This window comes from Stegodyphus dumicola, chromosome 2 (genome assembly GCF_044657685.1).
Source record: "Stegodyphus dumicola isolate Sdum_Otavi_A_Nest chromosome 2, ASM4465768v1".
NCBI lineage: Eukaryota > Metazoa > Arthropoda > Arachnida > Araneae > Eresidae > Stegodyphus > Stegodyphus dumicola.
This window is the reverse complement of record NC_140769.1, coordinates 220,453,382-220,469,001: the sequence shown is the minus strand read 5'-3', so window position 1 is coordinate 220,469,001 and position 15,620 is coordinate 220,453,382. Positions and strand designations below refer to the sequence as shown.

Genomic DNA, 15,620 nt, shown 5'->3' with positions numbered 1-15,620 from the left:
TTCAAATTCCACCCAAATTCATATCGGACTAAGCATACGCAAAAAGCAAACGAGCAAAAACGAAAAAAACCAGAAGTACACTAATAAACTGCAAGAAAAAGGGGGAAAAACATGTCAAAATCAAAAATGATAAAAGAAATTTACATCTTGTGTTGCATCAGCGGTCAAGGGGTTGGTACAAGGAAAGAATAAAATCAGCCTGTTTCTGAATCAATAAAGACAAAAATTAAAGTTTCAAACCTAAAATGGTTTCAGAAAAACAATTGAAGTAATTTTATCCTTGTCAGGCCAATCCCTGCAGGCCAAATTAAGCAGTGTAAAAAAACTTCAAAATTATAGCTACAAAAGCAAAAAAAAAAACAATTAAAATTCTAATAATAATCAATTCAATTTAAGTGGACCGAGTCTAAAGAACATGTAGTATAACAGAGGTAATCCAACATATGAAAATCTGAATTAAAATTATAAAAATAATTTTTATTTTTTTTTTTTTTTAAATAAAGGGAGGTTCTAGTTCTTAAAACCTGTAACATTAAAGAAATAAAAGTTATGAAATAAATTTGTTCTGTTTGGTAGCAAAATGCCGTTGCTAAGCCTACATATGCTAAGTAATGGATTTAGATAAATTACGAATTTTTAACTAATAAATAAAAATAGTAATATATAATAAAATTAGTCAGTAATTTGCCACCAAGCAGAACGAATATATACATATTTTTATATTTCACTTTTTTCCACTTTTAAGACGTTGCTTGATACGGCCAAGTGACGCAACTTGAGTACGTCTGACTCCAGATATTACAGAATTACATGTAAAATTTAGGCAATAATTAAAATTTTTTTAAAAATACAAATTAATCAGTCATTAAACACAAATATTAAATGTTAAACAAATCTAGAGGTGCTTGGCATGGCCCGGTGGCGCACCGGTAGCGCGTCTGACTCCAGATCAGAAGGTTGCGTGTTCAAATCACGTCCAGGTCAAGTACTTATACTAGCTTTCGGGATATCCCAGTGATCAATAGGTTAGCATATCGTACTTATTTAAGACATTACTTGATGGATTAAACTTTCTCTTTCAGTAAACGTTGCAATCATTTTTCGCATTGGGTGAAATTATTCCATTCTTGTTTCATTAATTCAGCTTTTGATGATATTTTTAATTTTAGTATATGTACCTCCATTTCCCTCTAAATATATTTAATTGAATCAATTCAGGGCAATCGTGCAAAAACCACAATAGAATATTCAAAGCGATATATTTACTATCACTGTCTTATAATAATACAAAATTATCTCTGACACCTCAATTTTACATTATTTGTTATTTTTCACCTTCAGGACAAATTCGCCGCCGAACTTTTCTTTAGGTATGAAATTCTTAAAAAACACAGTCCACTTTTTCTTCACCAGATATTAATTCGAACTGAGCAAAAGATTATTATATTGTTTTTATATAATCTTTTTTTTAATCTGAATCTTTTCCCTTGCCATCAGGCCTGGATTTCTAAGGATCATTACGTGTCGATTTCCATAGGGCCAAAGGCCTTTTGTGTTACTGGGGACACTAGTGGTATGTGTTCCTAGCAGTGGGCGGAAAATTTCCTTCTGCTGAGGCATACGATCATCGAATGATAAGCAGTTGTGTAGATATGGTAAAAGAATACATTTCTTGCTGAGGCATAATCAGGAATCTTTGTCAATTAATGTGCAGTCGCTCAATTAATACGCATGGTATGGTGAAGGCAGTTAAGTCGCGTGGCATTTACTGAAAATGGAAATTCGATCGAAAGCTGACTCAGGAAGGCAATTTGGGTATGAGTGCGCAATTTACACGTGGAAACTTGAAATAGTACGTTCCTTAGATAAAAGCAAAGTAAAAGTCCATAAAGCAAAGGCATAAATCCAAAGAGATTGAAAAATTCGTTAATGTGCGATCCTAATTAAAAGCCTAGCGATGCTGCATTCAAGCAAAAAATTATTAGGCTTGCTGTCATTCACAAACCTGAATTCATTTCACTATGATAAAGTTCTTTAAATAGCTGTAATAGCTGGTTTGATTTGTTTATTTTTTTAATTGCGAAAATTTTTATCCCTGCTATATTTTGGTATGGGACTCATCTAGCAAATGTTTTGCCTGTTTTAGGAGAAATTAATGTATTAAAACTTTTTTCAAATTTACCATAAAATTTTGCACCCCTTAAATATATGTAGCTTTTTTTTTATTATTTATTATTATTTTTTTTTTTTTTTTTTTTTTTTGAGTTAAAAAAATGTGTTACTCCTGTAAAGTAAGCTTTCGTAGAAAATCGCTCCCTTATTAATTGCTTTACAGAATTAAACTAGGGTAAAAACTCTAAATTAGAAGAAAATGGCACATTTCAATTTTAGCTACTTTTCTAACCGATTTTCATTTATGAAATGAAAAATAGTTAGCTTTCTAACCTCTTTCAACAAGTACTAGTTACATTTATGGTACCATTCAGAAGTCGGATTAAACTAGAATTTACTTGGATAACAATTTCAGACATAAAAGTCAAATTAAATTTATACTATAATTTTAAAATAAATATGCAGATAACACACATTTTTTTAAACCCTAATTCCTCCAGGGAAAAAAACTGTTCTGCATTTGAGACCTCCTATAATATGCTAACAACTCGGCCATAGGGAAATTCGAAAAGAAAACAGAACATATGACCCGGACGTGATTTGAACACGCAACCTTCTGATCTGGAGTCAGACGGGCTACCGTTGCGCCACCGAGCCTCACTTTGCAGCAGGACAATTTGGAAATTAATTCAATTACAGTGCTTGTACAACTTTTCAGTGATTGAAGACTATTTCTGTAAAAGCGGACTTTATTTTTCACAGCACTAATTAATTTTCATTTACTTTTTAAACTGTTAGATTATAAGTTACATAAATTTTGTAATAAGTAGATTTGAGATTTACAATTTCAATTACAAAAACACAATTAAAGATTTATAACCTGTGTGTACAAAAATAACTAGATACGTATTCGTATTAATGTTGTGTACATTATGTGTCACTAAACTCGTTCTGCAGACGATTTCTTGATTTAATCATAAACATCGACACAACTTTCGATTTTATTCATTATTAGAATGTTGAACAGCAAAATGAAGTAAAAGCTATTTATTATAAAAGTTACTTTTCTAGCAAAATAAAACTAAGGAATGTTTTTAACGTTTGTGTACAGACTTGATTGCAAATGTTGAATTATAAGCTATGTTCTACTAGTATGTATTTTTTAATGGTAATACCCACAGAATGTTTATTTTAAGTACAGAAACCTATAATGGACCATATGTTTTTTCGGACATTTGTATTTCCCTGTTTTATTTTCAAATATCAGTTACAAAATATTAAAGGAATATCTTTTCTTCTTCTTTGCTTTTCTTCTTTTGTTTATTATTAATCACCGTTTTAAACCCTGTTTGTTTTGAGAAGTGTAATTAAAAGCTTTATGTAAAAAAATAATTAATTAGTTAGTTAATTATTCAAAAAGCTTTGATAATGAGCTCATATAAGAATATTGTGTTTATTCTATACCTAGGTAAGAACTAATTTTAGTAGAGATTTCGAAGAAATGCTATGCTTCCCAAGTTTTCCTCCAACTCACTACATATATATTCGAAAGTATATAAAGGCCGGAGAATGTAGCACTTTCAGAAGAGTTGTGTAAATAACCAGAAACAACGTATAAAGCTGTACGTTTAAACATCGTTATAACAATAGAACTTAGATATACTACTCATCTGAAGTTTTTTTTTTTTTTTTTTTTTTTTTTTTTCCCACATGCTTTTAGTTTTTATTAAGAATATTTATACACTTATGTTCATCCATACTTTTTATATTTCTCATACCAAAGGCTAATGACAAACTGCTATTGCCTCCATATTCATGCTCGACAGTAGGCAATACGTTTTTCGGATTCAATTTTCATTCACATTTCATCATACAGCAATTCCTTTATCAGATCTGAATTAAATTGCTTGAAAATATAACATTTTTCTCATATGATAAAAGTTTGCGTACCATAGATTTTGCCGAACGCCAGGCGTGTTTTCGTTTCTGGTTGACGAAGAGTTCATTCTTGCTGATGGCCCATTGCATGCATGTGCTCTAATGATTCTTCGAACAGTTTGAGCATTAACTATTACTGTAAACTATTCTTCTAAATTCGCTATCAGCTTCCCAGTGTTAATAACTGGATGTTGTTTGGTTTTGCAAGATAAAGCTCCGACCCCTTCGAATTAGCTACGAATGTAGTCCAGGCTTAAGTGCATTAGGAACAGTTCCATGCAATTTCCACCTTTTCAATGTACCAACAGTGGCGTGACTAGAAATTTGGGGGCATTTAGGCAAAACTTCAAATAAATAAATGTATGTATAGTGCAAAATCAATTAAAATAAATAATACCTTTCAAATTCCACCCAAATTCATATCGGACTAAGCATACGCAAAAAGCAAACGAGCAAAAACGAAAAAAACCAGAAGTACACTAATAAACTGCAAGAAAAAGGGGGAAAAACATGTCAAAATCAAAAATGATAAAAGAAATTTACATCTTGTGTTGCATCATCGGTCAAGGTGTTGGTACAAGGAAAGAATAAAATCAGCCTGTTTCTGAATCAATAAAGACAAAAATTAAAGTTTCAAACCTAAAATGGTTTCAGAAAAACAATTGAAGTAATTTTATCCTTGTCAGGCCAATCCCTGCAGGCCAAATTAAGCAGTGTAAAAACACTTCAAAATTATAGCTACAAAAGCAAAAAAAAAAAAACAATTAAAATTCTAATAATAATCAATTCAATTTAAGTGGACCGAGTCTAAAGAACATGTAGTATAACAGAGGTAATCCAACATATGAAAATCTGAATTAAAATTATAAAAATAATTTTTTTTTTAAATAAAGGGAGGTTCTAGTTCTTAAAACCTGTAACATTAAAGAAATAAAAGTTATGAAATAAATTTGTTCTGTTTGGTAGCAAAATGCCGTTGCTAAGCCTACATATGCTAAGTAATGGATTTAGATAAATTACGAATTTTTAACTAATAAATAAAAATAGTAATATATAATAAAATTAGTCAGTAATTTGCCACCAAGCAGAACGAATATATACATATTTTTATATTTCACTTTTTTCCACTTTTAAGACGTTGCTTGATACGGCCAAGTGACGCAACTTGAGCACGTCTGACTCCAGATATTACAGAATTACATGTAAAATTTAGGCAATAATTAAAATTTTTTAAAAAATGCAAATTAATCAGTCATTAAACACAAATATTAAATGTTAAACAAATCTAGAGGTGCTTGGCATGGCCCGGTGGCGCAACGGTAGCGCGTCTGACTCCAGATCAGAAGGTTGCGTGTTCAAATCACGTCCGGGTCAAGTACTTATACTAGCTTTTGGGATATCCCAGTGATCAATAGGTTAGCATATCGTACTTATTTAAGACATTACTTGATGGATTAAACTTTCTCTTTCAGTAAACGTTGCAATCATTTTTCGCATTGGGTGAAATTATTCCATTCTTGTTTCATTAATTCAGCTTTTGATGATATTTTTAATTTTAGTATATGTACCTCCATTTCCCTCTAAATATATTTAATTGAATCAATTCAGGGCAATCGTGCAAAAACCACAATAGAATATTCAAAGCGATATATTTACTATCACTGTCTTATAATAATACAAAATTATCTCTGACACCTCAATTTTACATTATTTGTTATTTTTCACCTTCAGGACAAATTCGCCGCCGAACTTTTCTTTAGGTATGAAATTCTTAAAAAACACAGTCCACTTTTTCTTCACCAGACAATAATTCGAACTTCTGAGCAAGAGATTATTATATTGTTTTTATATAATCTTTTTTTTAATCTGAATCTTTTCCCTTGCCATCAGGCCTGGATTTCTAAGGATCATTACGTGTCGATTTCCATAGGGCCAAAGGCCTTTTGTGTTACTGGGGACGCTAGTGGTATGTGTTCCTAGCAGTGGGCGGAAAATTTCCTTCTGCTGAGGCATACGATCATCGAATGATAAGCAGTTGTGTAGATATGGTAAAAGAATACATTTCTTGCTGAGGCATAATCAGGAATCTTTGTCAATTAATGTGCAGTCGTTCAATTAATACGCATGGTATGGTGAAGGCAGTTAAGTCGCGTGGCATTTACTGAAAATGCAAATTCGATCGAAAGCTGACTCAGGAAGGCAATTTGGGTATGAGTGCGCAATTTACACGTGGAAACTTGAAATAGTACGTTCCTTAGATAAAAGCAAAGTAAAAGTCCATAAAGCAAAGGCATAAATCCAAAGAGATTGAAAAATTCGTTAATGTGCGATCCTAATTAAAAGCCTAGCGATGCTGCATTCAAGCAAAAAATTATTAGGCTTGCTGTCATTCACAAACCTGAATTCATTTCACTATGATAAAGTTCTTTAAATAGCTGTAATAGCTGGTTTGATTTGTTTATTTTTTTAATTGCGAAATTTTTTTATCCCTGCTATATTTTGGTATGGGACTCATCTAGCAAATGTTTTGCCTGTTTTAGGAGAAATTAATGTATTAAAACTTTTTTCAAATTTACCATAAAATTTTGCACCCCTTAAATATATGTAGCTTTTTTTTTATTATTTATTATTATTATTATTATTATTTTTTTTTTTTTTTTGAGTTAAAAAAATGTGTTACTCCTGTAAAGTAAGCTTTCGTAGAAAATCGCTCCCTTATTAATTGCTTTACAGAATTAAACTAGGGTAAAAACTCTAAATTAGAAGAAAATGGCACATTTCAATTTTAGCTACTTTTCTAACCGATTTTCATTTATGAAATGAAAAATAGTTAGCTTTCTAACCTCTTTCAACAAGTACTAGTTACATTTATGGTACCATTCAGAACTCGGATTAAACTAGAATTTACTTGGATAACAATTTCAGACATAAAAGTCAAATTAAATTTATACTATAATTTTAAAATAAATATGCAGATAACACACATTTTTTTAAACCCTATTTCCTCCAGGGAAAAAAACTGTTCTGCATTTGAGACCTCCTATAATATGCTAACAACTCGGCCATAGGGAAATTCGAAAAGAAAACAGAACATATGACCCGGACGTGATTTGAACACGCAACCTTCTGATCTGGAGTCAGACGGGCTACCGTTGCGCCACCGAGCCTCACTTTGCAGCAGGACAATTTGGAAATTAATTCAATTACAGTGCTTGTACAACTTTTCAGTGATTGAAGACTATTTCTGTAAAAGCGGACTTTATTTTTCACAGCACTAATTAATTTTCATTTACTTTTTAAACTGTTAGATTATAAGTTACATAAATTTTGTAATAAGTAGATTTGAGATTTACAATTTCAATTACAAAAACACAATTAAAGATTTATAACCTGTGTGTACAAAAATAACTAGATACGTATTCGTATTAATGTTGTGTACATTATGTGTCACTAAACTCGTTCTGCAGACGATTTCTTGATTTAATCATAAACATCGACACAACTTTCGATTTTATTCATTATTAGAATGTTGAACAGCAAAATGAAGTAAAAGCTATTTATTATAAAAGTTACTTTTCTAGCAAAATAAAACTAAGGAATGTTTTTAACGTTTGTGTACAGACTTGATTGCAAATGTTGAATTATAAGCTATGTTCTACTAGTATGTATTTTTTAATGGTAATACCCACAGAATGTTTATTTTAAGTACAGAAACCTATAATGGACCATATGTTTTTTCGGACATTTGTATTTCCCTGTTTTATTTTCAAATATCAGTTACAAAATATTAAAGGAATATCTTTTCTTCTTCTTTGCTTTTCTTCTTTTGTTTATTATTAATCACCGTTTTAAACCCTGTTTGTTTTGGGAAGTGTAATTAAAAGCTTTATGTAAAAAAATAATTAATTAGTTAGTTAATTATTCAAAAAGCTTTGATAATGAGCTCATATAAGAATATTGTGTTTATTCTATACCTAGGTAAGAACTAATTTTAGTAGAGATTTCGAAGAAATGCTATGCTTCCCAAGTTTTCCTCCAACTCACTACATATATATTCGAAAGTATATAAAGGCCGGAGAATGTAGCACTTTCAGAAGAGTTGTGTAAATAACCAGAAACAACGTATAAAGCTGTACGTTTAAACATCGTTATAACAATAGAACTTAGATATACAACTCATCTGAAGTTTTTTTTTTTTTTTTTTTTTTTTTTTTTTTTTCCCCAACATGCTTTTAGTTTTTATTAAGAATATTTATACACTTATATTCATCCATACTTTTTATATTTCTCATACCAAAGGCTAATGCCAAACTGCTATTGCCTCCATATTCATGCTCGACAGTAGGCAATACGTTTTTCGGATTCAATTTTCATTCACATTTCATCATACAGCAATTCCTTTATCAGATCTGAATTAAATTGCTTGAAAATATAACATTTTTCTCATATGATAAAAGTTTGCGTACCATAGATTTTGCCGAACGCCAGGCGTGTTTTCGGTTCTGGTTGACGAAGAGTTCATTCTTGCTGATTGCACATTGCATGCATGTGCTCTAATGATTCTTCGAACAGTTTTAGCATTAACTATTACTGTAAACTATTCTTCTAAATTCGCTATCAGCTTCCCAGTGTTAATAACTGGATGTTGTTTGGTTTTGCAAGATAAAGCTCCGACCCCTTCGAATTAGCTACGAATGTAGTCCAGGCTTAAGTGCATTAGGAACAGTTCCATGCAATTTCCACCTTTTCAATGTACCAACAGTGGCGTGACTAGAAATTTGGGGGCATTTAGGCAAAACTTCAAATAAATAAATGTATGTATAGTGCAAAATCAATTAAAATAAATAATACCTTTCAAATTCCACCCAAATTCATATCGGACTAAGCATACGCAAAAAGCAAACGAGCAAAAACGAAAAAAACCAGAAGTACACTAATAAACTGCAAGAAAAAGGGGGAAAAACATGTCAAAATCAAAAATGATAAAAGAAATTTACATCTTGTGTTGCGTCAGCGGTCAAGGGGTTGGTACAAGGAAAGAATAAAATCAGCCTGTTTCTGAATCAATAAAGACAAAAATTAAAGTTTCAAACCTAAAATGGTTTCAGAAAAACAATTGAAGTAATTTTATCCTTGTCAGGCTAATTAAGCAGTGTAAAAAAACTTCAAAATTATAGCTACAAAAGCAAAAAAAAACACAATTAAAATTCTAATAATAATCAATTCAATTTAAGTGGACCGAGTCTAAAGAACATGTAGTATAACAGAGGTAATCCAACATATGAAAATCTGAATTAAAATTATAAAAATAATTTTTTTTTTTTTTTTTTTTTTTTTTTTAAATAAAGGGAGGTTCTAGTTCTTAAAACCTGTAACATTAAAGAAATAAAAGTTATGAAATAAATTTGTTCTGTTTGGTAGCAAAATGCCGTTGCTAAGCCTACATATGCTAAGTAATGGATTTAGATAAATTACGAATTTTAAACTAATAAATAAAAATAGTAATATATAATAAAATTAGTCAGTAATTTGCCACCAAACAGAACGAATATATACATATTTTTATATTTCACTTTTTTCCACTTTTAAGACGTTGCTTGATACGGCCAAGTGACGCAACTTGAGCACGTCTGACTCCAGATATTACAGAATTACATGTAAAATTTAGGCAATAATTAAAATTTTTTTAAAAATACGAATTAATCAGTCATTAAACACAAATATTAAATGTTAAACAAATCTAGAGGTGCTTGGCATGGCCCGGTGGCGCACCGGTAGCGCGTCTGACTCCAGATCAGAAGGTTGCGTGTTCAAATCACGTCCGGGTCAAGTACTTATACTAGCTTTTGGGATATCCCAGTGATCAATAGGTTAGCATATCGTACTTATTTAAGACATTACTTGATGGATTAAACTTTCTTTTTCAGTAAACGTTGCAATCATTTTTCGCATTGGGTGAAATTATTCCATCCATTCTTGTTTCATTAATTCAGCTTTTGATGATATTTTTAATTTTAGTATATGTACCTCCATTTCCCTCTAAATATATTTAATTGAATCAATTCAGGGCAATCGTGCAAAAACCACAATAGAATATTCAAAGCGATATACTTACTATCATTGACTTATAATAATACAAAATTATCTCTGACACCTCAATTTTACATTATTTGTTATTTTTCACCTTCAGGACAAATTCGCTGCCGAACTTTTCTTTAGGTATGAAATTCTTAAAAAACACAGTCCACTTTTTCTTCACCAGACAATAATTCGAATTTCTGAGCAAAAGATTATTATATTATTTTTATATAATCTTTTTTTTAATCTGAATCTTTTCCCTTGCCATCAGGCCTGGATTTCTAAGGATCATTACCTGTCGATTTCCATAGGGCCAAAGGCCTTTTGTGTTACTGGGGACACTAGTGGTATGTATTCCTAGCAGTGGGCGGAAAATTTCCTTCTGCTGAGGCATACGATCATCGAATGATAAGCAGTTGTGTAGATATGGTAAAAGAATACATTTCTTGCTGAGGCATAATCAGGAATCTTTGGCAATTATTGTGCAGTCGTTCAATTAATACGCATGGTATGGTGAAGGCAATTAAGTCGCGTGGCATTTACTGAAAATGGAAATTCGATCGAAAGCTGACTCAGGAAGGCAATTTGGGTATGAGTGCGCAATTTACACGTGGAAACTTGAAATAGTACGTTCCTTAGATAAAAGCAAAGTAAAAGTCCATAAAGCAAAGGCATAAATCCAAAGAGATTGAAAAATTCGTTAATGTGCGATCCTAATTAAAAGCCTAGCGATGCTGCATTCAAGCAAAAAATTATTAGGCATGCTGTCATTCACAAACCTGAATTCATTTCACTATGATAAAGTTCTTTAAATAGCTGTAATAGCTGGTTTCATTTGTTTATTTTTTTAATTGCGGAATTTTTTTATCCCTGCTATATTTTGGTATGGGACTCATCTAGCAAATGTTTTGCCTGTTTTAGGAGAAATTAATGTATTAAAACTTTTTTCAAATTTACCATAAAATTTTGCACCCCTTAAATATATGTTGTTGTTTTTTATTATTATTTATTTATTTATTTATTTTTTTTTTTTTTTTTTTTTGAGTTAAAAAAATGTGTTACTCTTGTAAAGTAAGCTTTCGTAGAAAATCGCTCCCTTATTAATTGCTTTACAGAATTAAACTAGGGTAAAAACTCTAAATTAGAAGAAAATGGCACGTTTCAATTTTAGCTACTTTTCTAACCGATTTTCATTTATGAAATGAAAAATAGTTAGCTTTCTAACCTCTTTCAACAAGTACTAGTTACATTTATGGTACCATTCAGAAGTCGGATTAAACTAGAATTTACTTGGATAACAATTTCAGACATAAAAGTCAAATTAAATTTATACTATAATTTTAAAATAAGTATGCAGATAACACACATTTTTTTAAACCCTAATTCCTCCAAGGAAAAAAACTGTTCTGCTTTTGAGACCTGCTATAATATGCTAACAACTCGGCCATAGGGAAATTCGAAAAGAAAACAGAACATATGACCCGGACGTGATTAGAACACGCAACCTTCTGATCTGGAGTCAGACGCGCTACCGTTGCGCCACCGAGCCTCACTTTGCAGCAGGACAATTTGGAAATTAAGTCATTTACAGTGCTTGTACAACTTTTCAGTGATTGAAGACTATTTCAGTAATAGTGGACTTTATTTTTGACAGAAGTAATTAATTTTTATTTACTTTTTAAACTGTTAGATTTCTTGATTTAATCATAAAGATCGAGTCAACTTTCGTTTTTAGTCATTATTAGAAGGTTGAACAGCAAAATAAAAGCTATAAAGTAAAAGCTTATTATTATATAAGTTACTTTTTTAACAAAACAAAACTAAGAAATATCTTTAATTTTTTAGCATGGACTTAATCGCAAATGTTGAATTATAAGCTGTTTTCTATTAGTATATATTTTTTAATGGTAATACCCACGGAAGGTTGACCTTAAGTACAGAAAATTATAATTGCTCACACTTTTTTTTTTTTTTTTTTTTTTTTGGTCAATTGTATTTTTCTGTTTTATTTGTAAATATCTGCTACTAAATTACTAAAGAAATAATTTTTTTCCCTTCTTTGCTTCGTTTACTATTGATCACATTTTTAAACCTTTAGTTTTGGAAGGTGTAATTAAAAGCGTTTAGGTTAATTAATTAGTTAGTAAATCATTTATAAAGCCTGTAAAATGAGCTCACGTAAGAATTTCAAGATAGTTTTATAATAAGCATAAGCAAACATTTAGGATGGCTATACTCGTAGAAGGCAGCCGCCACACTCATGCTTAATAGTAGACAATCAGTTTTTCGGATTCAATATTTTACTCGCCTTTCACTATACAGCAATTCGTATATCTGACCTAAATGTAATATACTGTTACTCGCTTGCAAATATAGCATTGTTTTAATATGATAAATCTTTACTTATCTTTACTTGATTTTGCGAACGCCAGGAGTATATTTTCTTGTTGACGAAGAATTTCTTCTTGCTGATCGCCCAGTGCATCCATTAAGTTATCCCAACTGGTTTAGGCTTATCTTTTATTGTAAACTATTCTAAATCCGCTGTCAGCTTCACAGTGTTGATAATTGGGCGTAGTTTGATTTTTTTATATAATAAAACATCGGCTTCTTCGTACTAGCTGTGAACGTTGTCCGGACTTCAATGCCTTTTCAACAATTGCAAACAATTTCCAGCGTTGAATAACATAAAACGTCTTCCATCGAATATTTATAGATATTCCAAGTAAATACTTTTACAATTTTTAAATCCTAAATAGATAAATTTCTAATAGAACTTGTCGTTAGTTCATGTATATCCTGCCATGTTCACTTCAGATATGGAAATTGTAATATATTTTGCTAAGCAAACAGCACTTTGCGAATATAGACGAAAATTTTTGTGATGTATTTTCAAATAAACCCAAAAAATTTTGAAAAGAAACGTCATGTGCCAAAAACATCTCAACTAAATTTTTGAGTATCTGAATTATTATGTGAGGTATCTCCTAATACGCTTTATTTAAATTATTTAACTGTAAGAATATTTTAATAGCATTTATTTTATAACAAGAAAGACATAAAATAGAGAAAATTTAATATATTAGTTAAAAACTCTGTCTTTCAACATTTAATGCAAGATCTATGCATATAAATTTCAAAAATACAAGCACCCGAAAACAAATATGAGCCACTGTATACCAGTTGACAGTTGCCTTTGAAATTGATAATTTTATGTAAAATCTACATCAGTCTAAGCTAAGTAATTTTTTTTTTTTTTTTTTTTTTTTTTTTTTGTCTAATTTTATGTCTCAAATAATAAATAAATAAATAAATAAATAATTTATTCTTAATCAGTTACCTGATGACGTTAGAAAGCAGTTTAATATGACTGTCGTTGTTCCAAAGGAAACTAAATATTGTCAATAATTAATTAAATGGCAAAATGACAAATAAATCTTTACAAATCTGTTTTCAAAATATTACGATTAGCAGTTAAATTTAGATTCAGTGAAAGCATTATACCCCACAAATTCTTTAGCATTGCATAATAATTTTAGCAAGTGTGTGTAAATAAGAAAGGAATGGGAACAAAATAATACTTTTGTTTATGCAGAAAATAATTTACATAAAAAAAGCAACAAAATGCTGCATAACATACTGTGAGACCAAATCTCGATGTAATAATTTATTATGAATTAACCCTCACACAAACATGCAAATAGTATATCATTTATACGAATTTCCTCAGTAATTAAGTAATCTTACAGCATGAGCAGTGAAAATTACAGTAAATTTGGTGAAATGGTATTCTGGAAGAATTAACCAATGCCGAAGAACTGTAAAAATAAAGTTCCTATGCAATTTGAAAGAAAAATCTGGTACACCAGTGCTTTTGCACAAATTATATTACACTCGTAAAATGTTTGCCATTATTATAAAAGTTTATTTTATTTGATTTACTAGCAGCTTCGCTGCGAGCCTTCGTCTGGCTTTTAAATACACCGGAAAAATGGCTGAAAAGAACACCAAACGTTAAATTTAAAAACTGCGTAGAATTTTACTCTGCAGATCAACTTCATAAAAAAGTTATTACGTATAACAAAATTACAATGAAATAAGCAATATTCCTTAATACAAATATTAATTATCCTAATAAATAAATTAACCAACTTCCCTTTGCAAAATCTTAAGAACTCAAATGGTATAAAGGAGGTTAAGAACTTTGTTTCCTAAAAAAATCACTCTTTTCAATATCTTAAACACAGTGATTTCACTGGGCAATAAATAACATAAAAAAATACAAAAAACAAAAAAATCTGAAAAGCAAAGTATAATTAATGATATTTTATCTTATATTTTCAAAAGAAAAAAAATTAAAATGAAATAAGCTATATCCCTTAATACAAATATTAATTATCCTAATAAAAAAATTGACCAATTTTCAGTTGAAGAAAAAAAATCATGCAAAACTTTTCAATATCTTACAAATAGTGAAATAAGCAAAAAATAATATGAAAGAAACTCAAAAAACAAAAAATTCCGCGCAGAATTTTACTTTGCAGAACAACTTTATCAAAAAAAAATCAATAAAAATGTATTATATGTATATAAAAATGACAATGAAATATGCCAATCTCTTAAAAACAGTGACATAAGAAATACGATGAAAAATTGTTGCCAAACCCATATTTCTATAAGAATGAAATTATTCAAAATGATGCAATTTCATCAAAAATCTATCAACAACAATAAGACAGGAAAATTGTTGCCAAAATCACATTTTTAAAGATGTGAGATGTAAAAAGTGTACTAGGAAACTTCATTTAAAAATTTTTTTAAAAATACAAAATATTATCATTTTTCCAAAATTCTTTTTGTAAAAGCAGTCGCAAGGATGAAAGTTTAACGTGTCCAAAAATCAAAGAAAAATAAACTGCACATTTTTAAAAATAAACTGTACATTTTTAAAAATAAACTTTTTTAGAAAAAAATCCGTTGAAAAGGTGTTAAGCTCCCTTTGTTAAATAAATTCGTATTTGATCGATTTATTGAAACACGAAATTTATTTTAAGTTCGTAAAATAGCTAAGTGCCTACGTTTCATGACGATGTGAAAATGGAGTGTGTAGAGTAAAATCTCGCTTGCCTATAGCCCATTATGTCTCAAAATGACGCGATTTCGTCACAAAACATAAAATAAAAAAATTCTAATTCGAGTTTCGAAAAAATCGTTTCGAGGTGCACTGGCTCTTGTCTAGATGCACCTATGTACCAAATTTCGTAGCCGTGGGTCTATTAGCTTACGCGTAACGCGAACGAAAGACACACACACACAGACAGACTCTTTCTTTTATTATACGTAGAGATTTCTTTAGTATAGCATCAACAGCTTTTGTATACTTACAATTATTAAACTTCAGATTTGTTCTGAGATAATACGTCAGCAAATTCGGCCGAATAAAGGATGTTTTAAGCGATTAAAAAAATTGCAACTTTTTTGTGAATAGAATT

At 30.2% G+C, this 15,620-nt stretch overlaps 6 non-coding genes across 6 annotated transcripts; 3 read left to right on the top strand and 3 right to left on the bottom strand.

The window, feature by feature from the left end:
- The first annotated feature begins 912 nt into the window (after nt 1-912).
- TRNAW-CCA (transfer RNA tryptophan (anticodon CCA)) lies at nt 913-984 on the top strand. Its single transcript has one exon. It is a non-coding gene; the product is annotated as a tRNA-Trp (tRNA).
- A 1,713-nt stretch (nt 985-2,697) lies between these two features.
- On the bottom strand, nt 2,698-2,769 carry TRNAW-CCA (transfer RNA tryptophan (anticodon CCA)). Its single transcript has one exon. It is a non-coding gene; the product is annotated as a tRNA-Trp (tRNA).
- A 2,583-nt stretch (nt 2,770-5,352) lies between these two features.
- TRNAW-CCA (transfer RNA tryptophan (anticodon CCA)) lies at nt 5,353-5,424 on the top strand. The gene has a single exon. It is a non-coding gene; the product is annotated as a tRNA-Trp (tRNA).
- Nucleotides 5,425-7,145: 1,721 nt separating this feature from the next.
- On the bottom strand, nt 7,146-7,217 carry TRNAW-CCA (transfer RNA tryptophan (anticodon CCA)). Its single transcript has one exon. It is a non-coding gene; the product is annotated as a tRNA-Trp (tRNA).
- Nucleotides 7,218-9,807: 2,590 nt separating this feature from the next.
- On the top strand, nt 9,808-9,879 carry TRNAW-CCA (transfer RNA tryptophan (anticodon CCA)). Its single transcript has one exon. It is a non-coding gene; the product is annotated as a tRNA-Trp (tRNA).
- A 1,726-nt stretch (nt 9,880-11,605) lies between these two features.
- TRNAW-CCA (transfer RNA tryptophan (anticodon CCA)) lies at nt 11,606-11,677 on the bottom strand. The gene has a single exon. It is a non-coding gene; the product is annotated as a tRNA-Trp (tRNA).
- Between the last annotated feature and the right edge of the window lie 3,943 nt (nt 11,678-15,620).